The sequence below is a fragment of the Eptatretus burgeri genome, chromosome 14 (genome assembly GCF_056783735.1).
Source record: "Eptatretus burgeri isolate ZD-2024b chromosome 14, Ebu_testis_v1, whole genome shotgun sequence".
Classification (NCBI taxonomy): domain Eukaryota; kingdom Metazoa; phylum Chordata; class Myxini; order Myxiniformes; family Myxinidae; genus Eptatretus; species Eptatretus burgeri.
The window spans coordinates 14,693,744-14,720,279 of record NC_140974.1 but is presented as its reverse complement, the minus strand read 5'-3'; the positions used below and the strand labels follow the sequence as shown (position 1 = coordinate 14,720,279).

Genomic DNA, 26,536 nt, shown 5'->3' with positions numbered 1-26,536 from the left:
AACCCCAGTGTATCTTTGGCAAGAGCAGGCCGTTGTGTGCTGGCACTTTTGCCAAATTCCTGGAACCAACCACGTAAAAATTGCTTCAACCAACTTCAGAGCTATCGTCTCATCAATCGTTCAAAAAGATCCTCCATCGGTGTGTTTTTTTTTTTCGACAAGTTGGTCGTTCATTATCCAGCAATGATGAAAAAAATATTTATTTTTGCAAAAATTGTGTCGCTTCACTCTAACCCATTATATCATCCTATTACTGGTGTATTTCATCCCTCCCCTGGTAAATAACAACATCCCGCAGCTCACCTTGTGTGAAGGTAACCTGGCCCTTAAAGCGAGTAGAGTTAGGCAGGAGGGTTAGCAGTTAGGCAGAAGGGAATGAGAGTGCGGGGAGCATCGTGCAGAACCAGCGGAATGAATTATGACCCACTATGTGGAGAGCTGGAGGTGCACATGGTCCAGCAGCACCAACATTAATCATTAAATTCCTTCACTGTGCTTTTCTTCTTTTTTCTTTTTTTTCTCCAGCAAGAGCCCAGACCCACCGGCTCAGAAGGACACTCCCTGCGAGGTTTATCAGTATTCCAAGCAAAGGTGCTCAGGTAATCTAACCTCATTATTGGCATAAACTTGCAACTTTCAATGTTGACTTAAAATCCCTTCTTGTTGTTTTCTATATCTGCTACGCTATCTTTACCATACATTTTACAAATCTGCTGCATGTAATGCATTTTGGGTAGAATATGAGATAAATCTGGTTGATATTCATCTTGCTGCATTTCAGCATCACAGCCAACAAAGTTCTCTTTGGGTTGTAAAGGACCTGTCGGGAATGTTCAACTCGGGCTGCGCACGGGCCCGAACTGGGCTGGCGCCCGCACGCACGCTCTTTCGAAAGTTTCCATGATGCGCTCTCATAAATCCTTTAAGCATGGCAGCAAATATCGAGATGTGCAGCAGGAAAGAGATTTGTATGTGCAAGGGCACAGCGTAGATAACGGGATTTATTTTGGGCCTAATTCAGCCTCACATGCTCTGCCTTTTGTGTGTGTGGCCTCGCTTTTCCCTTCTCCACCCACCAACAAATTGAGACGTTTGTTGAGAAAGGAATGTGGTCCTACTTTAGCGTGAGCTTTGCTTTGGCGAACCCATTCTTACATTCACAATTTATCACAGGCTTTTTAACCCCGTACCTATCGTTTTCAAGAGCAGTTTGGCAGCAACAGCAGAAAGGAGGGGAAGAGGGTACGGTAGGACGGTGGGGAATATCAATGAGTGACTCTGACTCGGTTCCCCAAATGTAACCTGCATTGTTTAACAGCACTCCAATGTTGTAACTGTTCATCTTTCAGGGAACGCTTCCTTCTCAGGCTGTCGTGGTGCTGGTGGTATCGGTGTGGTGAGAGCTGACTGTGTCCTAGCAGAACTTTGTTTCAAATTTTTCGGCTGAGATCATTCGTAATCAGGATTTGGATTTTTAAGCTTCTGTCCGGGCGAGTTTCCAGGGAATTTCTGTGTTGATATTGGATTGTGAAAAGAAAAAAAAACACCAGGCTGGCTCACTAATGGGCTCAGGCTGGTTGAAGTCTGCCTCCATCCAAACCATCCAATCTGGTTTACATCTGCCAGTGCACACACTGTAGTTGACTCTTAATACCCTCAGGGCAACTTGCGATGGCATTGAAGTGCTGTCTGTGAAAAGTCAGCCCTGTCCTCAATCTTCCAAACTTAGTGCAATGTTGTTTAAAAAAAAATAAATCCTTAAAGTATGAGGAATTATTAAAAGCCTCTTTCTTAATCATTGCAGCATTAATATCAAGAAATACACAATATTTTCAGGCTTTTCCTGAAGTTTTTCGTTGTATTGTCCTTCATGCTTAAATATTGATTCTGACACAGAACCAAATTGGGGCTGACAGTATGGCCTGGAGGTATGCACATTCGCCTCTCAGCTGTCTAGCCTGGGTTCGAATCCTGATCCAGCTATAATCTCTCATCCTGGTGTTCATCAATGTGTGTGCCGTCTTTCGGATGGAAATGAAACTGGCGTCCCATCTGCCAACATCAGTTGGTGAACGTTAAATATCCAACGGTGTCCTTTGTGACGAGTCGGCAAGCTATTGTCCGCATCGTGGCCAAATTCCAAAATACTGCCCTCGCCATCAGTGGCACAGCAGCTTCGCTCTAGTTTCCAACTTTCAAAACTTCCAAGTCACCAATGACTAATTGGATACAATGCACCCAGTTCTGTTAAGTATTGGAAGCCAAGGGAAATTAATGCATGCAATTGGTTGTGAATCTCGTGGTATGAGCACAATGTAGTTTCTCTTTTCCTGTGGAAGGATATAAACTTCCAGAAGAGCTAAATGACAAAGGACATACGGTTTTCAGACTACCATGTCATAGTGGGGAGGGGTGGGGTAGTGGATGTGAAAAAATAGGAAAAAGGAAAAAACATAAAACGAGAAATAATGGCTCAGAAAGGAACAGAATGGGAGGTAATCAGCCTGTGTAGAAGAGATTGTGGTTGTGCATGGGTGAGCACACAAGCTAATGATGGGCAGTGTGTTTGAAAGACTGAAATCAGGAGGGCAGACGTAAATTTAATAAGATAATAGAGACTTTCGCAATCACAAGAACAATGGAATGAATGAGTGCAAGTTCCCAAACACCCTGGACTTGGAGAGGGTGAGCAGGCAAGGGTTTGTAAAGAACACGTGCGACCTTGGTTGGCTTGGGGTGTACAAAGGTAGGAGAGGGAACTTGCCACCAGTGGATGAGTGACGGCTGCTGAGAATCCGCCTCCTGCCTTGAGATACCAATGGTGCGGTAGGCCATTTTTGGACCACTTCAAAAGGAGCAAGGTGGGAAATGCAGACAAGACAAGAAGACAACTCGAGAATGGATTCAGTGGAAGTACCAACCCAGACTGAGGAACATTATTACATTGAGCTCTGTATGAAAGCGTTGTGTTGCGTGATGAGCTCAGTGAAGTGCAGGAATATGCAGGAATGCCTTAGCTCAACGGAGAATCTCCAGACGGTGACTTTTATGCTCGCCCGGCGATATGATCGTCTCATGAAAGGTTATGGCAAATAGTGAGGCCAAGCATTTCTTGGAAATGCACCTCTTCTCGGGGCTGTCCAGGTAAGTGAATTGGATAGTTTGATTGCTGATTCTTGTGGAGAGTTGCTTGCTTTGAGCAACAGGTTTGATGACAGGCATTCAGGTGTGGCCAGCCTTTCACAACAGCAATGTGTACCATTCAGCACAGGGTGGAGTCATTGACAAAATGATATGGGCTGGTTTTCAAGAGAACTACATAGATCATTGATGGAGATCAAGAATAACATAGGTCATAAGACTCTACCTTGGGAAATGTCATGGGAAAGGATAGCATCAAAGGTGACCTACTGTTTCCACTCAGAGGAAATCAACCAACCACTGGAGTAGAGGCCCTTGAATATGAAAATATGACAATTTGGAAATCCAAAGCTGTAGGCCAGACACTGTCAAAGGCTTGAGATATATATGCAGTGAGATGGTCCTTACCTCTTGCTTGGGGTTCAGGGCATCAATCTACTGTCGTATACTGTATACATGTTCCGTATGTTTATTTGGTACATTTGTTCCACTGAGAACATTTTGAAAACTCTTAATCTAAACGGCTTGATCTCAACTCCAAAAATGCATCGAGTAAAAGTGAAAAAGAACTGTACTTGTCCGACTTAGTCCGAAACGGGGCTGAGGGATTCGTTCTCGATTTTCGTGTGTGTGCATGCGTGCGGGTGCGTCCTCAACCATTTCGCGGACATGTATGGATCAATTTTATTCGTACTTAGCACAAAGACAACAAATGATGGTATACAGATGCACTTCATTTTTTTTCGATATCAGATCCAAGATGACCGTTTGGCGGCCATTTTAGTTGTAAAAAAACCCGATGCTGAACACGTCTTCAACCATTTATTGGACAAGCATTTACCAATGTTGCTCAAACTTGGCAAACAGATAAGAAACGATGGCTTACATATGCATGTCATGTTTTCTTTTTTTCAAGATCAGATCTAAGATGGCCAACTGGCAGCCATTTTAGTTGTAAAAAACCGGTGTTGAACATGTCATCAACCATTTATCGGACAAGCATTTACCAATGTTGTTCAAACTTGGCACACAGATAACGAATGACGGTTTTTATATGCACATCATTTCTTTTCAACATCAGATCCAATGTCACTGACTGACAGCCATTTTAGTTGTAAAAAAAACCTGATGATGAACACGTCGTCAACCATTTCTTAGGCAAGCATTTACCGATGTTGTTCAAGCTTGGCACACCGATAAAGAATTATGGTTCACATATGCGTGTCATTGTTTTTTCGAAATCAGATCCAAGATGGCGGACTGACAGCCATTTTAGTTGGAAAAAAACCCCATATGTTGAACACATCCATAACCATTTTTCAGACATGCATTTACCGATTTTGTTCAAACTTGGCACAAGCACAGTAAATGATGGCACACACGTGCTCCTCGTTTTATTTAGCAATATGATCAAAGAGGGCCGATTGGTAGACTGGCGGCCATTTTAGTTGCACCGAACTATGGGCTAGCTGTTTATCTCCATACAGCAAAATTACTAAAACAATGGGGGCTATGACATTTTATGTCTTTTTTTACTTGTTTTAATAAGTTTTGTGCTTATTGGGTCGCCGAAATAGGTGACCCTTATTGTCAGTAATTCTGTCTGTTTGTTTGGATGTTTGTTTGGATGTTTGTTCGTTTGTCATCAGCATAATTGGTAATAAACGTGGGCGGATTTTGACCAAACTCGGGTGGTAGGTACATCTTATGACCTCGTGCTTTGGAAATTGTGATGGTTGCTAGGGACGCTTTGGTCCCCTAGCAACAACCGAAAAACCTTCAAAATCGGTACTGTTCACGCGAAATCAATTCCGAAAGCCATTATCCCACGTAGGATTATGAAATTTGGCACAAATGATCTACAGGTGATGCTCTATCAAATATATTCCGGTTTTTGTGATATATGGAATACTTTACCCACAGCACCCTCTACAATTAGGGTATGCGCGAAAATTGGCGAAAATTGAAGGCCCCCTAGCAACCAGGTGAGTGCATCGATACGAACGAAACTTTGCAGGTTGATGGTACTCAATGAGTACTACAACTTTGCCTCAAGACATATTGACCGATTTCGCTTAGGTCAGGGGTCAAAGGTCAATTCGTGAAAAAAATCGATAATATACGAGAGCTGGAGGTGCTTTCGCGCCGAATACTACTCCCCCTAGGGTTATGGTCGGATGGTCATGAAAATTCACACTAATCATCTGGAATACATTGTGCACAAACAATCAAGCCGGATTTTCGATTTAGATCTTTGTTCACCCACAGCACCCCCTCAAACTTTGGGGATTTCTGATTTCAAATCGCATTTTCGGTACTTTTCATTCAAATGAATACCGAGTAGTTATCAGTCGATGGAACTGGATGAGATTTGATAGGCATAACCTTAAGGTGATTCCCTATCCGCTATATGACATCCATTTTGCTCTATATCTTATAGTTTCCATGCTCGGCGACCCATCACCACCTACCGGCTTGTCTGTGTCTGTCCGTCCATCACCCTATCTCCTGAACAGTTGTGCAAAAATTCACCAAACTTAGTAGTTATGATCACTACATGGCATGAAGGTGCAAGAGCAGTATCATTTTGACCCCACCCCATAGGGTGGGGTCAAAATATAAAATATCAAACAATGCAATTATGGGCATATTTTAAAACTTTTTTCCTCATGAAATATTGTAGATGTAATCAATATTGGGGGATGCATGAAATATACAACGATTTTGTGGGTTTGACCACTGGTTCATACCCCAGCGGGTGTGGACTTGAGGCAACAGGGGTTAAAATCAGGAAAAACATTTTTAATTCGTAATTTTTTTTATATTGGGTCATTCCGAGTGGAACCTTTTTCCGTCTTTCAACTTTGCTTTAGGTGGGAAGCCTGGGGATTTGTGATGGCATGACATCGACTTTGCTGGAGTTGCCTTCTTTGGTGTGGTCACCTGGAGACAACAGGGGTTGCTTCAGGCAACAGTTTCTACCGTTCTTCACAGTTGTTCAGGTGAATATTCGTGTTATAATTAGCTATGTGCGGCAGCTGGTTGGGAGTGACAAATGCTACATCATGCCATGGCACCATTTCCGATTCCGGCTCTGTTAGGATTAGTGAAAGCCTGGTGTTGGCTTAGTGGTTAGGGTGGCTGGCTTGGGACCTTTAAGTGCTGAGTTTGAGCCCCTGCTGGCCTTTGAATGAACACCAGGTGTGGTTAACTCAGCCTGTCATCCTTCTGAGGTCGGCAAAATGAGTATCAGTGGACTGGTAATAGGGACATCAACAGCACAGCCGTGCCCACAGAAAATGATGCTACCTGCAGCCTTGTGCTACATACGAAGGAGGAGGAGGAGAATTGGTGAATTTTAAAATCTAGATCATGGCAAAGAGGTCATCTTCTCCATTGGATATGCTCACAGCCAACTTTCCTGGTAATCTCTCCTGCTCCTCTTCACCACCCCCTCCCCCAAACCACCCCCACAACCCACTTGGATGTGGTTTTAATAAAATAAAATAAAAAACATCCGGTCATTTTTGGCATTTCTATTTTGTCGGCTTTATTCAGAGAGATGTCAAAGTTCCATAAAGTATGAAAAGTCACACAGGCTGACTGGCAAGGTCTTCTACCTGCTATTGCATTTAATGACCGGTCCATCACCTCCTTCTCACCTGACATTGATTTCTTCCAGCAATTATTTTGCATGATTGCTCTCTATCTGATGTGCAGGTGTGTTCTCTTCTGCCTTTTTTGTATTGGTTGAGTTGTTTCTCTCTTGTACAGGAGCCTCGTCTTTGTATTAATAATGTGCTATTCTTTTGTGACGATGATAAGTTTGCTGGCATGGGTGAAATCGCTGAAAAAAATACAAGATAATGAAATGGGAAAATGACAATCCAGCACAGCCTGGTGGATTAGGTTGTCATTCTGAGCAGCTTTGTGATCAAGGGAGCAACCTTTGAGTGGAATATTTTTATTCTTCCTGCATGGCATCATTTCCAACTTGACATTTGCTTAAGAAATGTCGTGAAAAATTGGGAAAAGTGACTTCTTGTTTTTTTTTTTCTTTCTTTTTCTTCTCCTTGCTGAAGGCATGCACGACTGTAAAAATGAGCATCATGGGGTACCTACGACCTCCTGGAATGGGACCGAGTGGGGCCATCTTTTCCTGATCATTACTGAAGGAAATGGTGGCCTCATGAATATTTCATAACCTTGGCCCAGTGAAGAAAGGCATCCTTTTACTCATTCTCTGCAGGTTTATTTTTTTTTTTTGGCATGCTAACTCTGTCTTTGCTTGAAAAAGGAAAAAAAAAAGTGCAGATGCATACGACAGACGCAGACACATACCAGATGCAGAAACATAGACAGATGGACAAACACTCATGCAGACAGACAGACTCATTCAGATGGACAGGCACACATGCGCATGCACACACCACCCAAGTCTTTGTCACAAAGCAAATGGCATTCAGAAATGTGTAAATGCTACACTATGAGGGCAGTTTGAGTAAAGTTTTCTCATCTCACGTGCCACGATGTAGTCATGTACATGGAGTCATGTCATTGTAGTCATGTACGATCACACATCCTCAGAGTTTACCTTATGTAAGTACGGCATGTTCACATGTGAGTATATTAGTGAATTGCATCTCCCCATATGTATGTGAACGATTCAGCTTTCACTTCGATACACGTTAAAGTTGCATTTCTCCTTTGTCCATGAAGTCTCAACGTCAATGCACCAACTAATGTAATGCTCCATTGGTGGTCTCCAAGTTGGATGCTTTGAAAATTTTGATCTCGAACCAACCATCGTTGGAACATGATGTTACACAGGTCATCCTTCAAGGGGTCACTTTGGAAGCATGTCAGTGTCTTGATTCCATTATTTTCATCCTGTCATCATTTTCCTGTCATCATTTTGCATAATTTTCTTCCTGGCTTGTCTGTCTTTCAAAGCAAGAATACAAAAAAACATAGCCTTTTCTTTATTTGATTTGACTGTGGCATCTTTTCACCTGGCTTCGCTTTCCTTTCATCATGAGACATTGCCAATTTTATATACAGTACTGGGATGATGTGGTGCAGATGTGATGGACCAGAAAGGTCTTTGTTCTATGTGTAATGTTCTTTTTATTTTCCTTGCTCATCGCAGAGGTCCTGGAGAGGCTATTGTTGTGTGTGTGTGTGCGTGCATGCATGTGTGCGCACATGTGTGCACAGCTGTGCATGTGTGTCTGTCCATGTGTCCATACACAGATCATTAGCTCAGCTGGAACGTAGTTCCATGGAGCTTATGGAATGGTGCATAGTCCGTCCATCTGTAAACACTTGTAACTTCTCTGAAACCACACACACAATTTTCATGAAGCTTGACCACAACCTTCATCACCCGGTATGTACCAAAGTTTATTCATGGCATTAAAAAAAAAATCCACAGATATTTACTTTCTTCTCCATTACATATTTTGTGGGTCATCCATGCCTGCCTGGTGTTGGCTTAATGGTTAGGGTGGTGGGCTTAGGATCCGAGGATCCTGAGTTCAAATCCCACTCGGCTGTTGAATTAATACCAGGTGGGGTTGACTCTGCCTGTCATCCTTCCGAGGTTGGCAAAATGAGTGCCAGCATGCTGGTATCCTGTGTCGGAGTGGCGACCCGTCCAGAATTGTACCCAATAGCCAAGGAGACTGCTTAGGCAGCACCAACGCTCTGCAGAGAGTATGGTCCCAGTGGATGGATCCATGCCTGCCAGTGGTTCCCTGGTTAATCTTATCCAGCCACGACCAGGTGAGCGCCCAGGGGTATTGCGCCTATTTATTTAATATTGTTCTTTGATTGTCATAAATAATTCATGATCTTTCATTCTCAAAATCATCTCTACACCCCCGGTGACACTCTCCAGCGAAAAGCTCTTCTTCTTCTTCTTCCTCTTCTTCTTCTTCTTCTTCTTCTTTTTCTTCTTCTACTACTACTACTACTACTACTACTACTACTACTACTACTACTACTACTACTACTTCTACTTCTTCTTCTTCTTCTTCTTCTTATCAAAATGAAATTGTAACAATGTTGTCTTAATTTTACCATAACAAGAGAAGAATGCACACATTCTGTGCAGCATTTTCAGCCAAAGCAAATTGTGTTTCAAGACGACCCTTGGTCTCAGGAACGCTGCAAAGCCGACGAGGCTCAACTAACACGTCTGGGCAGCCTTAGGCACGTTCCAACACCGCTAATCAAGCCTTGAGGATGGACATGACGAGTCGCAATGTGGTGAAAGCCTGATTTAAAGTGCAACAGGAATCTTTTTCAGAGATCATTGAAATGATGGAAATGATCTTGTGTCAAAAGGAATTCCACAATAAAATGCACCTGCAAAGAAATATGTAGTCAATATCTCGGCATTATAATAATTTAATCAGCCTTCTGCTGCTTCGAGCTGTAAAAAAAAATAAAATAAAAAGAGTCCAAGTGCAAATTCTTAAATTAAAAAGCCATTGCTCTATTAATAACATCTCTGCTTTTTGTACAAACTCGTTCAATGCAATATATTTATTATTTTCACGTATTTAACGCTTCTCTTATGAACGGAAAACAATAAGTATAATTAATAACAGGCTTTCAACATTCCGATGTTAAAATGAACGTTTAATAGATGTATTTGTGAGTAAATGTTAAACAATACTCGGGATGCTCTAATTAATGGATTTTTGATTGTCCAAGTTTTTATTTTTTTTATCAGGGGTCATCTCGATATAATCTGCTGCCACTTCTTCTCGAACAATGTTGTCTAATTTAATCATAACAGGTGAAGAATGCACAGATGCTGTGCACATTTGCAGCCACAGCAAATTGTGTTTTAAGATGAGCCTTTTGTCTCAGGTGTGCTGCAAGGTGTGCGGGGCTCAACGAGCACAACTGGGTGGCCTTAGGCACATTAATACCACTTAAAACATTCACTTTACTACTACTTCATACAGTTTCATTGCTACCACTACATGTGCAAGAAAAATAAATAATGTGAATTTGGAGGGTATTTTGTAATTTGTTCAGGATTCCAACGATAACTCCCCGACTCTTCATGAAAGACACTGTAGGATCTTCACTGCCCACCAACAACCTGTGCTGGCAGACAGGTCGGTCAGCTTAACGTCCATCTTATGGACGGCACACACTGATGCATTTCCCTGATTGCTAAATACCTGGGTGACTCTGCAGCTTGGTCGAGATTCGAACCGATGTGAGTGCGAATACCCCCAAAGCTATCTCTCCAAGCGATTTAATTGGCAATCTATACATGTCGATCCATCAGCACGCAAAAACGAAAAATGAGCTCAAATATCCTGCCAGGTTCCTCTCTCTCTTTTCTCTCCCTTCATCTTTTACCCCAAATACAATTCTGTCCCCTATCCCTCTCCCTTTATTATTATTTTTCGAAATTTATCTCTGCCCCCCACCCCTACCCCTTCCATGTCCACTTATTCTCTCTCAATAACACATAGATGGCCTCTAAAGCACAGTTTTGTCCTAGAAAGGGAAATTTGGAAGATAAAATGACTTGAAAGTTATCACAAGTATTCTATCACTGACTCAAGACCTTGATCCATTTGTCTCTGATAACGCAAACCATTTTGCAGCCAAAGCCCTTGGTGATAAGACAATGTCATTTTGTTGAAGCGATGAGGGCCTCCATTAAACATCCACAGGGGCAAAAAGAATTTTGATTGCCTTTGAAGGGAAACACTGTGTGATTGAAATAGTTTAACATATTCATAATGTAAATGTCCTTCACTGCTTGATAACATCAGATGTGTTCTTTGCATTCATTTTTCACCTTCCTACGCCGAATAGATTCTTACGTAACACTTTGTTTTTTTTCTTCTTCCACGTTTCATTCGCTGCAGAGGTTTGGGGGGAAATATTGCATACACTTGTTTGAATTGGAGCTTTTAAATATTTAACTGATTTTGTTTGGGCCATCTCAAATCGATATCAGTAAAAAGGACACATTGTCTGTCCGTCCATGTCTTATTCGGTTTGCATAGTCCTTTCTCATCGCCTCGTGCACCATCACCAAACTTGGTTGACCTAATGCCTTTCAATTCTTCTTATGGCGTCCAAATTTACTTACAACCCCCACATTTATTTCCCTTTTGCCCAGTGGAAAGTGGACATTTTCTCAAAACCTTCTCCACGTTGGATGACATCACGACATTCCACTGGGCGGCACTTCGAGCCCAACTGGCATGGTATTGTCGTTTGTTTGAATAGTTTCTATTTATTCCATTTGTCATGGTATATTGTTGTTGTTCTATGGTCCTCTCATCCTATTAAATCCCACACCATCCGATTACCCGTACTTGGCGGATGTATCAGCAAGTTGGGTGGCGATTCCAGTGCCATTGCATCATGGAAATGTTATTGTTCTATGGCCCTCCCATCCTATGCAATCCCATACCTTCCCAGCATCCATCCTTGACAAGTATATTCACAGGTTAGTACAAAAGATAAATAGTCCCAACTTGAAATGTCCTTTTCTTTACTCCTCTGTACAGATCTTCAACTTTATATAAAAATAATTTATAAAGTTTGCAACTGACAGTGTATGTTTAATATATCAGGAAAGGTGTGAAGTGGAAAGAAGTTGGTGCAAGGATTTTGAATTACTAAGAGTCACATATCGATGCAAACAATATAAGGTATCGCAAATTCAAATCAGATTTGATGGAAGGTATAGAAACAAGTTTTGCAGACAAATGACAAAAATAGCAAGCTGTGTCGAGATGAGCAGGAAAATTATTTCAAAGGTGGATGAAGAGTGAAATTAGCATCGTGCTAATTGTGGATGAAAATACGGCTGAAGATCTGTGTTAAGGATTTGGATTCTCAGAGATTTTTCCATCATGGGAGAATAATATCATTAATTTCAAAATTTTGATAAGAACCCAGCCATCTCACTAATGACTTTACAGGTAGTTGTTAAATGTACATGCTATATTTAATCTTGCCTACAGGTCTGTACTTATTGGTTCACTAAAATGATTTCTAAAAAATATTGGGATCGGCAGAGAAATTGCTGGCGAAATTTTTTTTCCCCTGAGATGTGGATATGACAGGCATGTTGGGCCAAATGGCCTCCTCTTGTGTCTCGTTTTCCTTGTACAATCAGGTCAGGTCAGGTATGGGAGCATGCGCCGGAGCAGCGCGTCGCTGCGTCCACTTTCCGCCAGTACTCCAGGGGCCTCCGTCTCACCATCCCACAGGCAGATGCCTGGCCCATCCCCATCTCCTTGAGATGCCGATCAACCTGCTGCAACCACGAGGCTTGTGGTCGGCCCATTGGCCTCCTCCACTCAGGAGACTCCCTCTCTGAGAGAATCTGGTGAGCAGGATCAGCGTCAGGAAAGCGAGCCACATGACCATACAGCCGCAGCTGACGCTCATGGACGATGCAGTTAACAAATCTAATTTGACTCTCTCTCAGCAACCGCTCGTTGGACACAAAGTCTGACCAGCGATAGCCAAGGATTCTCCGAAGAGACCTGGTACCAAAGGAATTAAGTCCCCATCTCAGATCCTTGGTCAGAGTCCAAGTCTCGCATCCATAGAGGAAGACTGGAAGCACCAAGGACCTGAAGACTCGGACTTTCGTCCTCCCGCACAGGTACCGGCAGCACCACACCCCATGATCCAGTGAAACCATGACTCCCCAGGCCTGACCCAGACGTCTATTAACCTCTGACTCACAGCCAGCAGAGACATGAATATCACTGCCAAGGTAAGTGAATCTCTCCACGACCTTAACATCCTCACCACAAACAGACACAGACAGGACAGCAGCATCCAAGATGTCATTGAAACCCTGCATCTTAGTTTTTACCCAAGAAACCCGTAATCCCAGCGGCTCCGACTCCTCATTCAGCACCTCGAGGGCCCCCAAAAGGATATCTAAAGTCTCCGCAAAGATGACTGCATCATCTGCGAAATCAAGGTCTGAGATCTTGACATTCCCAAACGATGCACCGCAGCTTGATCTTTCCGACATCCTCCCGAGAATCCAGTCCATACAAGTGCTGAAAAGTGTGGAGGCCAGTACACACCCCTGACGAACTCCAGTAACAACTGGAAATAAGTCAGAGATGGTACCACCACACTTCACAGCACTCTCAGTACCAAAGTAGAGTTCAGACATCAGATCGATCAGTTTTGGTGGCACCCCACGAAGACCGAGAATCCTCCAGAGGGCATCCCGATTCACTGAATCGAACGCTTTACAGAGATCAACATAGGCTGCAAGCAGCCCCTGCCGAACCTCTTGTCTGCGTTCAGTGAGGACACGAAGAGCAAGGATACGGTCAATCGTTGACCTCTTTGGTGTAAAGCCTGACTGCTCTGGACGCTGATGCTCAAGCAGATGGTGGCGAACCCTATCAAGAATTATCCGAGCAAAGATCTTGCCCGGCACTGAGAGCAGCGTTACCCCTCGGTAGTTGTTGCAGTCTTGGCGATCACCCTTCCCTTTCCAGAGAGGGACAACAAGGCCCATCTTCCAGTCAGTAGGGATGATGCCTGTGTTCCAGGTAGAGCACAGAACTGCATGCAACAACATGGGTGCAGCATTTCCACCAACCTTGAGAAGTTCAGCATGGATGCCACAGATCCCTGGAGCTTTACCCCATTTCAACTGGTTCACCGCAGCCTGTGTTTCCACAAGCGAAGGTGGACCACAGTTGATTGGAGGGTCAACAACAGGAATTGTAACACCCCTGACGTCCAACTCGACAGCTAGTGGATCAGCCTGGTACAACTGCTCAAATAACCGGCGCAGCGGGCCTTCACTTCGGACTCCTCTGTCAAGAGCCTCCCACCCTCTGCTCTAACTGCAGTGCTCTGAGGGATGGGCTTGGATGAACGCAATGTGCAAATTCCACTGTAAGCAGGATGAGAATCCCTTGACCACAGGCGATGCTTTACCCCCTCACAGATTCCTCGCACATAGGCCTCCTTGTCCACCCTCAGTGCACGTACAGTTTTACGCCTCAGCTCCCTGAACAGCTCAGCTCTGCCATTCAGCCTGACCCTGCGACTCTGGTCAATGGTATCCAGTGTCCCTTGAGAGACAAAATTCTTCTTTGCCCTGCAGTGAGTTCCAAGACATCCACTGGCAACATCAAGGACGGTGGTCTTGAACGCACTCCACATCTCTTCAGGATCCCCCAAAGCACCCAGACTCCTCAAATCTCCACTCAGCCTGTTCACAAACTCCTCAGCTACCCTCTCATCCTTGAGCTTGCCAACATCCAGCCTTGGCTGGGATGGTACCATTCTCCTGGTTTTTTGGTGCAACTTCAGAGTTGCTACAACAAGTCAGTGGTCAGTATTGAGGAACTGAGCACTCCGGTAGACCCTGCAGTTCTGGATCATCCTCCAGTGGCCATCAACACGGACATGGTCCATCTCCTTTGCCACACCACCAGCGTTGGTGTACCAAGTCCAGCTATGAGCTTGTGGGCGCTGAAACCATGAACCGGCCACCCTAAGTCCATGACTTCTTGCAAAGTCAAGGAACTTGTGCAATGTCTCCCTGTATTTACCTCCACCACCGAAGTTGGATGGAGGTGGTTTTCACCCTTCTCTGTCTGTCTGTCTGTGAGCAGGATATCTCAAAAAGTTATGGACGGATCCGGATGAAACTTTGTGGACAGGTTGGGTGTGTGAAAAGGACGATTGATTAGATTTTGGTGAAGATCTGGATCGGGATTCAGATCCAGCCCATCAATGGGATACAAAACATAAACTGTTGAGCTTGTAGGAGGTGTACTCTCGACCAGTGCCATTCTAGTTTATTTTGTGTCATTAGGATAGATCACTGGGCAGCCTTTCACTACCTTGTTAGGAAATCACATTTCCATGGTCAGCTCATTGCCTTGTGTCAGTATATATCCATGTACTTCAGATTTTCATGAACCTGGTCTCACATCTATAAGACCAACACACCTGTGAACAGGTTTATACTCGTCTTTTATTTGGTAATACCTCTTTGTTTACCCTTTACACAGTGCAAGATATGCAATGTTGTTAATTTGCCAAAGGAGAGGGTATTACATTTGAGTCCGTTTGTTTGTTTGTTTGTTTGTTTGTTTGTCCGCACAAAACTTTCGTATTTTTTCTCTGCATCTCTTGTTGAACTGAGGCTGAATTTTCACCATAGGTGCAACTACTCATGTATAATGTTTCTTAATGAGAATTATGACGTAATTGATCATGTGATGTGGCAGCCATGTTGGAAAAACGGAAAAACTTTGTACCTCTGTTTCTCTGAAACCGCACCAAGTGAATAATTGAAACTTGGCACATGGCAAGTACTCCTGATTGGGAAAAAGTGCGATTTTTTAATGATGTCATAGGTGCCTTCGTTCTGACGTCCTAATTGCATATGTACAAAGCTACATCTGATAAGTATGAAAAATTTTGAGGGTCATTTGAGATAAAATGGTCCATAGAAAAAAAAATTGATGATGTCATCAGTCACATTATTCAGCAGCTATATTGTTTTTTTTTTTTTAATAAAAACCTTCAAAAATCCTCTGAAGTGGCTGAACAGATCGAGGCGAAACTTTACAAGTATGACCGCCTGTCTATGAGAAACAAAAGTTTCACACACATGACGTCATTGGTCACATTGTTTTACAGCCATATTGGATTTCCCCTAAAATCTACAAAAAAATCTTCTCCAGAATAGCTGGACAGATTAAGGGGAAAGATCACACAAGTATTCCCCAATTGCAGGGTGTACATGTTTGTTAAGGAATAATTGATAGGTCACATGGTTTGGCAGCCATATTGGATTGAAGAAAAATATTAAATAATGTTTTCTTTGGGACCACTTAATTAATCAATGTGAAACTTCACATTTATGATGCAGTTTTGAGGGGAAATACATGATTTAAATTTCAACATGATCGGATGCACGGTCTGGCAGCCAAAATTATTTAATTTTTTAATCTGGGTTCTTTTTTTTTTTCTTTTTTCTCTTTTTTGTCTATTTTTATTTTTTGAATGAGGCTCACTTTTGTGCCTGGATGGGTTTGAGGGTATATGAGTAGCATCTGAAATGAGAATCCTATCCAGGGTCCTCCTGATGACTTCATCTTTGTTTTTTGCTTGTTTGGGTTCCTTCTGATGACTCCAATGCAGGATTGTACTGATTTGATCTTCCGCTTGATTTTAATTGAACTTATTTCAATCTCATTCTAAATTCATTTGACTAATTATGAAACATGTCATGGGTCGGAGTCAGGGTGTCCGCTCAAAGCGGGGTTGCATCAAAGTGGGACATCTTGGTACCCGGTCATCACTGCCAGCAGTTATAAACTGGCAGTTCTAATTATATCTCCTATTTATTATGTCACACACCAGTACACAAATGTCACACAAAATATACCACACAAAACTACACAAATACCATGCAAAATACGTCCTGGCAAAGGTCTGCAATGTCTGATTGCTCTTTTTCTTGTTATGATTTGTTTCATTATCTTTGTAAGATTTTGCAAAAGGTGTTGTCTTATTTGGTTAAATTCCAAAAATTCACTGCATGGATTGAACAACAGGGAAGGATAACCTTTCCTTGTTTGGCCTCTTTATCGTCTGTAATGTAGTGGTGGCCTCTGAAGCTGTATGGATGAGCTGTAACCTCAGAGAATATCTCACATGGTAGTACATTTCATCCATATCATGTTTACCATATCTACCAGTACTTCTAAAATATTTTTTGGTTTCCCCTCTCATCCCTTGTCATTTTGCTCTTCCAGGAGCCTCGACATCTCTTAAAAAAAAACAATTTTTTTGCTCGACGCTTCACTCGATCACAAATTTTTACAACAAAATAGTAGAAATTTTAATGATACATACATACATATATACATACAATGATATACATACATACAATGATACATACATACATACATACATATATGTATGTATGTATGTATATATGTATATATATATATATGTATGTATATATATATATATATATATATATATATATATATATATATATATATATATATATATATATATATATATATATATATATATATAAAAGCCTGGTGTTGGCACAGTGGTTAGGGCAGCGGCTTGGGATCCAAAAGGTCCTGAGTTCAATCCCCGTTGGGCCACTGAATTAATACACCAGGGGGATGACTCAGCCTGTCATCCTTCCGAGGTTGGCGAAATGAGTACCAGTATACTGGGCCGGTGTATACCCCGGTTAAAATAGGTGTATCATATCCCTGTGTCGTAAGAGGCGACCAGGGTTGCGTCAGGAAGGGCATCCGGCGTAAAACATGTGCCAACTCACTATGTGGATCATACGGATGATCTGCTGTGGCGACCCCTAAAAAGGGAGCAGCCGAAAGAAGAAGAAGAAGATATACATATATATATATATATATATATATATATATATATATATATATATATATATATATATATATATATATATAATATTTTTTTAAAGAAAAACTAAAGTCAGGTTTTTGTGTATATCCAGCTATTGACAAGGAATAGATGAGCAAGGCTTCGGAAAGAGCCGGGAAGTGTGTGAACGAATGAACATTTCCATGTTTGCACCTGGAAATGACTGACACATCAAGGATTACATTGAGAGCTTGATGTTGAAGATGGAGGTACATGCGAGGAGAGGTCGTAAAAATGTCAGCAATGGGTACATCAGCTAACTTCATTGTGGTACATCAGCTAACTTCATTCAACTAACTTCACTTCCTATGTGACAGCATCAGAGTTTTCATTTAACTGTGGATACCATTAATTTTCAAGGAGACACTTTATTAATTCAGCTGGATTGCATGCTTTTAGATTCCCTTACATGATTCGATATGTAAACATGAGTAGCCCAATAGCCAATAACCATGCATTCCAATTACCCAACAACCAACGGGGGTGGGACCGTAACTGGCATATGGTCGGCACTTGATTGGGCCAATTCCAGGCTGATTTGGTGGGCCTTCTGACCTTATTACCTTCTGACCTTGGCCATTTGGGGGCTAGCATATTCTCACACAATAATGCAAGACCGATTTATAGCAAACTTTGCATCGCCATTTTTGAATTGCATGTCAAGCGCCATTGTTTAACAGGTTGCTGCAGTACCATGTCGTCATGTTTCCAACTTTAATGTGATATAATCACTACAAAAGATCCACATCAATGATGCCACTGATATCACAAAACACTGTTTCCATGATATTTCCCACAGACACAACAGAAAGGTCGTTTTGAAAAGGACTGCAGTTTGTCGGTGTCAGCAAAAATATATGGTGAACAAATGTTCTCAACCAAATTTTGATGGAGGTGTGCTACCCGTTATTGGAATGATGTTTTGGGCCTGAGCCCTTCTTCGAAGCAAAAGATGGTTTCTTGAGCTTTGAAGAAGAGCTCACGCCCAAATCCTCACTTCACCTCCTTTCTCACGGCAGTTAGCATACCTCTGCCAATGTTCGGTTGTGAAAATCCGTTTTCCGACAAGCAGCCGAGTCTTGAAACTTTCTTGGTGGTGGAAACTCAATGTTGACTGGACTTCATGGTAAATGGATGAATCAACATACCTGTCTTTACATGTTACAATCTTGTCCATGAAGTCGTCGCCCTCTGTCAGGTAACATTGCAAGTGCCATGCCACCTTGGCTACGTCAACGGGCTTCCATGGTAATGGAGAGTTCTTTTGGAATCTTCTTGAAGCTTTGGTGAATTTCAGGTGAAAATCCACACAATTATTTGGTCATTGCCCAAATCGAGCTGATCAACATGCGTAATGTTTGTAACATTCACAATGCTCGGTCGCACTCAAGCGTGTTCATCATCTGTTACTGATTCGCTTTCATTTTTAAACCTTTTCCAGTTCTCGTTCACATTACTGCATGAGGCACGCACATCACCGGACTGTACAGTTAATGTCTTGTAAGTTTCAGCTGATTTAACATTTTCGTTCACCACAAACGTCACCATTACACAAAACGGTTTCACAGCACCTGGCACTATGTTCATCGGCATTTCCCGGAATGCTTTTTAGGCAGATGTGATATCACTTTACACAGGAGTTGGCAATGCCATCCCACAAATCTGTCATTGTTTGCGATTCTCAAGAAAAAAAGTGCAGGTCAACTTTGAAAACCCCTCGTATAATAGTTTAAAAACAATCGTGACTAATGGCGTGCCAATGATGTGTAAAACCCAAACTTACGTGTAACCTTTTCACCTTTTAATTGAAATTGTCATCAGAAAGCACAGAACGAGCTTGTATAAATCGATAACAAAATATAACGTCGTCGGAAAAGGTTTTTCAAAGTCTGACGATGCAGGATTGATATCATATCGTTCACTGACACCAATACCATCGACTGATAACTTGTGATGGCGAGATGTTGGGCGAGAGATAACTTGGGCTATCTACCAGATGCCGTGGCGTAATGGTTGGAATGTCCACTCAGAGTATGGGAGATCGGCAGTTCGAATCCTGACCGAGTCGTACCAAAGACTTGAAAAATGGTATTTAGTGCTTCCTTACTTGATTGATCCTCAGCCTTTACAATGATAGAGCATGGACAACCAACTATGAGTTCGCAACAACTGCAGGCTTTGATGGGCCTCATTGTCTCCTCCTCCATAAAAGTTGCTTGTTATTTTTATTGTTATTATTATAGATAGCCTAGACTTGGAGGTATGCACACTCCCCTCTTTGCTGTGATTCGTGGGTTCTAATCTTGACCCAGCTCTAAACTGTCATCCTGGTGTTTCGCATCCATAGCAAAGAATCAATGTTTGCGCCATCCATTTCTAGGATGTTAATGTGAAGGACCAGTCTGCCCTCCGACTTCATTAGCAGACGAATCGGGTTGTTGGATGGATGATCCTCCCCATGTCGTTTGGCACATAAGGCTGTACGAGCAGTTTCATTGACTCGGGGCACAATCTTGTACAAACCATCACTTTGATGCAGGACACTCGACTGGCTTACTCGCAGCAACCTAATACCCGTTTTTCTGACCTCGGAAGGATGAAAGGCTGAGGCAACCCACCTGGTGTTGTTTTGGCACATCTGGGGCTTGAACTCAGGACATTAAGATCCTACGCCAACCAGTTTAACCCTTAAGCCACCAGCAAGGTTTAAAAACAATCAGAACAGTGGGACAAAACAAAACAATGTGCTCCTTTGTGGACGTTAGATATCATACTTTGTCTTTTGCGATGAGGCTGGTTATCTTGTCCACTCTGGCCCAATTCCATATTCCTGCCCAAATATCCTCAGTCGAGTATCCTGCTTCAGAGAGGCAAGAATTTCAGGATTGGTTTTAATCTGGAATGTTAGAGTGAAACAATTATCTCAATCCTCTCTGGGCATGCTCTATTGGAGCAAATTTAGAGACAAAGTACTGAAAAACTGCAGGTTTGTTTTCTGATTGGTGGTCAAAATATAATATTCAATTGGAATCAGTTGTTCCTCAATCATAAACTGACGCTTGTAGACAGACAGACAAACAGACAGATGGAACGAAGTGAACCAATTGCTTAACCACACTTTTTGCTTAGCATGCGTGGGGCAACAAAATGGTTGGCCTGGAAGCTATGAACATCAGCATGTCATCCGGCATGACGAAGGCTTCAGGACGATTCGACTTTTGATTAGATCAAACGTAATAAAAATTACTTGTAACAAAGTTTAGATGTCGTAAGCAGAATTTCATTCTGCCTACAATGTTTGGTGATGATCTGTGGAGAGAGGAGAAAGGAGACTAAATGGATTGAAGAAATCCACTTCTTTGTCGATAACAACCTGGAAATACTAGAATCTATTTTTGTGGTATTCCTGGTGTTGGCTTAATGGCTATAGTGGTGTGTTAGGGATCCTAGGCTCCTGAGTGGGTCCTGAGCTCAAATCCCACTCGGCTGTTGAATTGATACCAGGTCGGGTTGACTCTGCCTGTCATCCTTCTGAGGTTGGCAAAATGAGAGCCAGCTTGCTGGTATCCTGTGTTGGAGTGGTGACCTGTCCACGATTGATCCCAATAGCCAAGGAGACTGCTTCGGCAGCACCAACGCTCTGTGCAGAGTATGGTCCCAATGGATGGATGGATTTTCGTGTTTGGATGGTGGAGAAAGTCTGATTGGTTGTTAAGAAAGTGTTGAATGGGTGTGATGTGAAGAGGAATTAAATTGCCATCTTTCAGCCTTATTTTGAAACCTGCAGTCTTTATTGAGAACGAAACAAGAAAAATGTTGACAAGAGATTTATGTTTTTTAGATCCCGATCTTAAAATCTCTCGGTTGACAAACATTTGGGGATAATATTGCTAAAAAGGGGGTTCATCATAGTATGTGTTTTTCTTGCGTTGTTATATAATGGCACGTGCGACTTTTATAAAGATGACTCGATCTCGATGAGGAAAACAAAGACAGAGCTGTTATTCTGATCTCTCTGTTATCCAAGGAACACTGGCCTTTGCCATGGTCCAGGTTACAATTTTGTGTCGATATGCCATGGGATATGCAATTTCTGTGTTACTATACTCATGATCGGTTTTTGATGTGTGCCAGCCTCTGGGAGGAAACTGATTTCTCTTTTCCTTTCTGAGATCTAGAATGTGTGAAATCCCAATATATCTCTCCTTGAGGAGTGAGCTTGCCATGCACACTTTAACATCTGAATATTTGTGTGCATGGCTTGTTTCTCTGTGGTTATTCAGATCCACTTTTGTTTTGTTTGAAGAAGTATACCATAAGATTATATATTTGGGTCTACGCAACTGTGGATGTGTAATCGCCACCATCGAAAAGCCCGTTCGGTATCAAACGTGGTGCCGGGACAGAAGTTCCAACTTGCATTTGATCTCTTTCCATTTCTAAGCTGCGTATAATTAGAAAAAATTAGTTTATTTATTCAGGTAAGCATTACAAAGGCCCAAAAGTAGATATGGTGACGGGAGTAATATTATCTTATGAATATTTCACCATGGGTTGGTTTAACCCCAGGTTTCTTTGTCTTCAAATGACCTTGAGACTGTGCGTTGCAGGAGCGGTATTAGGACGTAAATGCTGTAAATGTCGAGGGTAACTCTGATGAAACGCCACGCTCATACAGGTGCACCATTTTCTGCAATTAGGACATTAATCATTTAGCTTAAAAGGGAGGCCTGGTGAGTTAATTGATTAAAACTTGCAATCATTGGCGTCTCATCCTTATAATTTATTCCAACTATAAAATCCAATCTGTAGATATTACAAATTTTGATTGAGTTACTGGAAGTTATACTTTTAATTTAAAATATGCAGGATGTCATGCTGTGTTATTTCCAATTCTTGTAATAATAACTTGTGGATTAATCTACCAGGAATTGAATAATGTGAACCACTCCGAGAAACTTTGTGAAAATCATTCGTTATTTGTGCTAACAGTCATTGGTTTGAATCCCTTTTAGTCTGAACAACAGTTTGTAGCAGTTTTGCAGCGGCTTGAAAAGCACCGTCCTTTTTGGTGACCTTTTAAGCCAACCTTGTGTCCCTCTATTTCCACTCCTGATTATTATCGTTGTGCAGTACTTGTCAAGAATAACAAGTGATGAATAGAAATATTATAATATGATTTTATACAACACAGTGTCCTGCCAGAATAAAATGAACACCCCTGATTGTAAACAAACTTTATTTTAACAATCCGTGATTTGAATACAATCAATGGACGACATATGTTTGCGAGTGGTGCCATGTCATTCAGCATCATACATTGGTTGAACCCGTATAGGCATCGCATCAATGATGTTCTGTATGACAACCTCATCCAGGTTTTGCCAAAATGTGGAATCGATTTTGTTGCAGAGCTTGCTTATTTGTTTCTCAGCAGAGGTCAGATTTTCAGTGGCTCCTGGTCCATATTTTCATAGACATGTTCAATAGCGCTCAAGTCACTGATTTCTTGTGCCTATGGTATCCTACTAAGAATATGCAGCCCATTCAGTTTCTTCCAGGCAGAAGTGGTTCTGCATGTATAGCATGTGGCAGTAAACACGTTTTCTTCCTGCAGAACGCCTTGATATGGTGACGCTCGTGGACATCATGAGAGGGTTCTTTATGATATGATGTAAAAGGATTTCTTATGATGCCAAAGTTGCATAAATTGTAAGCTTCATGGAGAGTATTTTTTGATGTGAACAATTATCATGAAATGCTTGCTTACATGATGCCTTCTCTCACCATTACATGTAAACTCCTCAAGTGGATATCAGAAGGCAGAACCAGGCAATCCATCCATCCATCGATTGGGACCATACTTTGTGCAGAGTGTTGGTGCTGCCTTAGCAGTCTCCTTGGCTGTTGGGCACAATCCTGGATAGGTCACCACTCCGACACAGGATACCAACAAGCTGGCACTCATTTTGCCGACCTCAGAAGGATGACAGGCAGAGTCAACCCCACCTGATATGAATTCAACGGCTGAGTGGGATTTGAACTCAGGATCCTAGGATCCCAAGCCCACTACCCAAACTATTAAGCCAACACCAGGCATACCAGGCAATCCCAGCACCCAAGGTATTCATCTATATTATTTACATTATGTCATTTGCAGGACCAAGTTGCATGTTCACCTCTGAGCTGTCTCACCTGTGTTTGAATCTGTACCCAGCTATAAATTGTCACCCTGGTGTTTCACAGGCAGGGTGATTCCTCAATGTGTGTGCCGTCCCTGCGATGGACGTTAAGGTGGATAGGTGGGGCAAATATATTTTGTGCTGTGGCTAATAATCCCCCCTGTATGCAGCAGGGGTGAGTAAACCACTTGCTCTGTTACGTGGACAGGAAAAAATTGTCAGTCTTCCTCACCTCACAGGTGAGTCAGGGGATTTTTTTTTTGTGCCTTTGATCTGACTTTGGGTACGACCAACACGTTTGCAATTTATTTTAATATGCTCTAACAGGAACACAAACAACATGGATAAATGCTACAAAAGGTGCCATTCGTGGCTGGACAGAGATACACTTGCTCCATTACATGGAGATGATGTCGATTTTCCACTTTATCTTCCTGTCAATTTTTGAGGTCCAGGCACCTGATCGTTTTAGTTCTTTCAGATATACTTAGGCCAAAGTCATTGGGTACAATACTTCGAGTAGCATTGCACAATACTTCGATTGGTGGTGTAATGCGGAGAGGAAGATAATATGGAATAGGCAAAGCCTTGAAGCAAACGTAGAATTCTTCTTACATTCGCTGCTGACTTTACCTATAACGTGTTCACAACTGTATACTTGCCAACTATACCGTGGTACATGTAAGCGCCGCACAGCTGATGATTTTAACGCAATTTCCGGTTACTTCGGCCTGGATTCGGGATCAGCGATTAAATAATGTAAATCACGATTAAAAAATATTTTTTGATGATGTGGGAGATATCTTTATTAAAATTAACTTTGGGGAAAAAAATAATTGAATAAATAAATAAATAAATGATCACTTCTGGTCAAGAATAAAAGAAATCAAAAGTTCCGGAAAGAGTTTCAAAATCATTTCCGGTAATGTTAAATACTAAATAAACACTTCCTGTCATGAAAAAAAATCACTTTCGGAAGTATAAAATTAACTTTTGGAAAAAAATAATTGAATAAATAAATAAACACTTCCGGTCATGATCTCCCCGCATGCATCATTCCCCATGAAAAAAACCGGAAACAAAAAAAAACCAGAAACAAAACAAAAACCGGAAACAAAAAAAACCAGAAGCAAAAAAAAAACGGAAGCAAAATGGTCATAGCCAACGACATGGATTCACAATTGCCAGGGTATTGCGTTGTTTTTGTTGTTTCCTATTCTCTCATGTGCACGCGTGAAATAATATTCACAAGATAGAAATAAAACCCAATGGTGTTTATACACCGCACAGCGTTTAAAAACAACCGGAAGCAAAAGGTCATAGCTAAGGACACGGATTCCAAATAGCCAGGGGTATTGTGTTGTTGTTGTTGTTGTTGTTGTTGTTTCCTATTCTCTCATATGCATGCGTTAAGTATGAAGCTCACTGTGTTCGCTATAAAGATGTCGGTCAGTGGGTTGGAAATAGAGCTAAGAAATGTGTAAGAGGATCGACTTAATCGTGAGTGTAAGAGGTCTGTTCGTCCAAGTGTTTAATGAGCTAAGGCGGTGCTCGGTCTGGTGTCTCCCGCTCGCAGGTATACTCCATTCCATTCCGTTTCACCGCTCCATGACCCCAGGAACAAGAAGAAAGGGTGGCCACATGCGAGAGAGGAGAGAGCGGGCGTGCCTGACGATAGAGAGAGGGCAGGCAAAATTAAAGAGGAGAGGGCAGGCCAGAGAACAAAGCCCTCTTTTATAATCCCCAGTGGGGGCGGCACTTGAGAGTGGACCATGCAGAGCGATGGGTGTTTCACGTGCCGTCATTGGTGCACGGACACTAACCATGGCTTTGGCCCTGCCCAGCCGAGGATTTGGCACCGGATATGACTTCATTCACTATCCACCTGGTCATGCAATGGAGCTCTGAGAATAACATGGGTCGAGGGTATCTGGTGGTGCTCTCCGGGCACCAACTTGCGCCGGAGACCCAATAGCACCGTAATTGAGCAGAACACTAGGGCTATCCCCATGACTTTGAAGTATGCCTGGCGCACACTTGGGCCCTGAGCTGGATGCCAGAACGTCCAGACTCGAAAATCTCTGATTGTCCGGGCCGCTCCTTTGTTCCCTGTTGGTCCCAAAAGGCAGTGTCGGTGTCAGTGGTGATGGTGGTCGAGTGATGGGAATGGTGGTGTAGCTGTGAGCATAGTGGTGAGCTCTCAGCATGTTGATTCATGGTGGTTGAGGCATCGTGGCTGTGGTGGCTAATGGCGAGAGTAAGCAAGCTTAGGTTGTGGTCTGAAGATGTGGGGATTTTTAGGAAGTGTTGTGGCAGTCGTATGAAAGTTGTAGCATTGTAGTTCGAGTCTGTGAAGGTTTGAGGTGATCGTCCGTTTGGGCAATGGCATGAAGTTTGAATGTGAAAGGGCGCACATATGCAAATGAGCTGCTTGCATACAGGCGTGTGTTGAGGAGGGCTCGTGTGTGCAAAGTAAAGTAAAGTAAAGTAAATATATAATAGGAATAAAGACCTGCTTAAAAGCCCTCACAACGCCTTTCATCCCATTAACCCACTAGACATAAGGGAAGAGCTATCTAAGATGAACACTAATTAAATAGCTATCTTGGGGCCACTATATGTTGTGTGCCATTGCCTTGAGGAAGCGCCGGCTTCACAGAACCACAACAACATATTAGTTTTGCTTTCTTGTTCACGGCTGCTTGTTTATTGTCTGGCTTGTTCCGTTATTTTGT

General features: G+C 42.3%; 1 long non-coding RNA gene across 1 annotated transcript in view; it reads left to right on the top strand.

Moving 5' to 3' along the window:
* Positions 1-529: 529 nt before the first annotated feature.
* Positions 530-26,536, top strand: part of LOC147012696 (uncharacterized) — a 33,751-nt gene continuing 7,744 nt past the window's right edge. The window contains exons 1-2 of the long non-coding RNA XR_015051034.1: positions 530-599; positions 6,015-6,143. This is a non-coding gene — a long non-coding RNA (uncharacterized LOC147012696). The remainder of the gene's footprint in view (positions 600-6,014; positions 6,144-26,536) is intronic.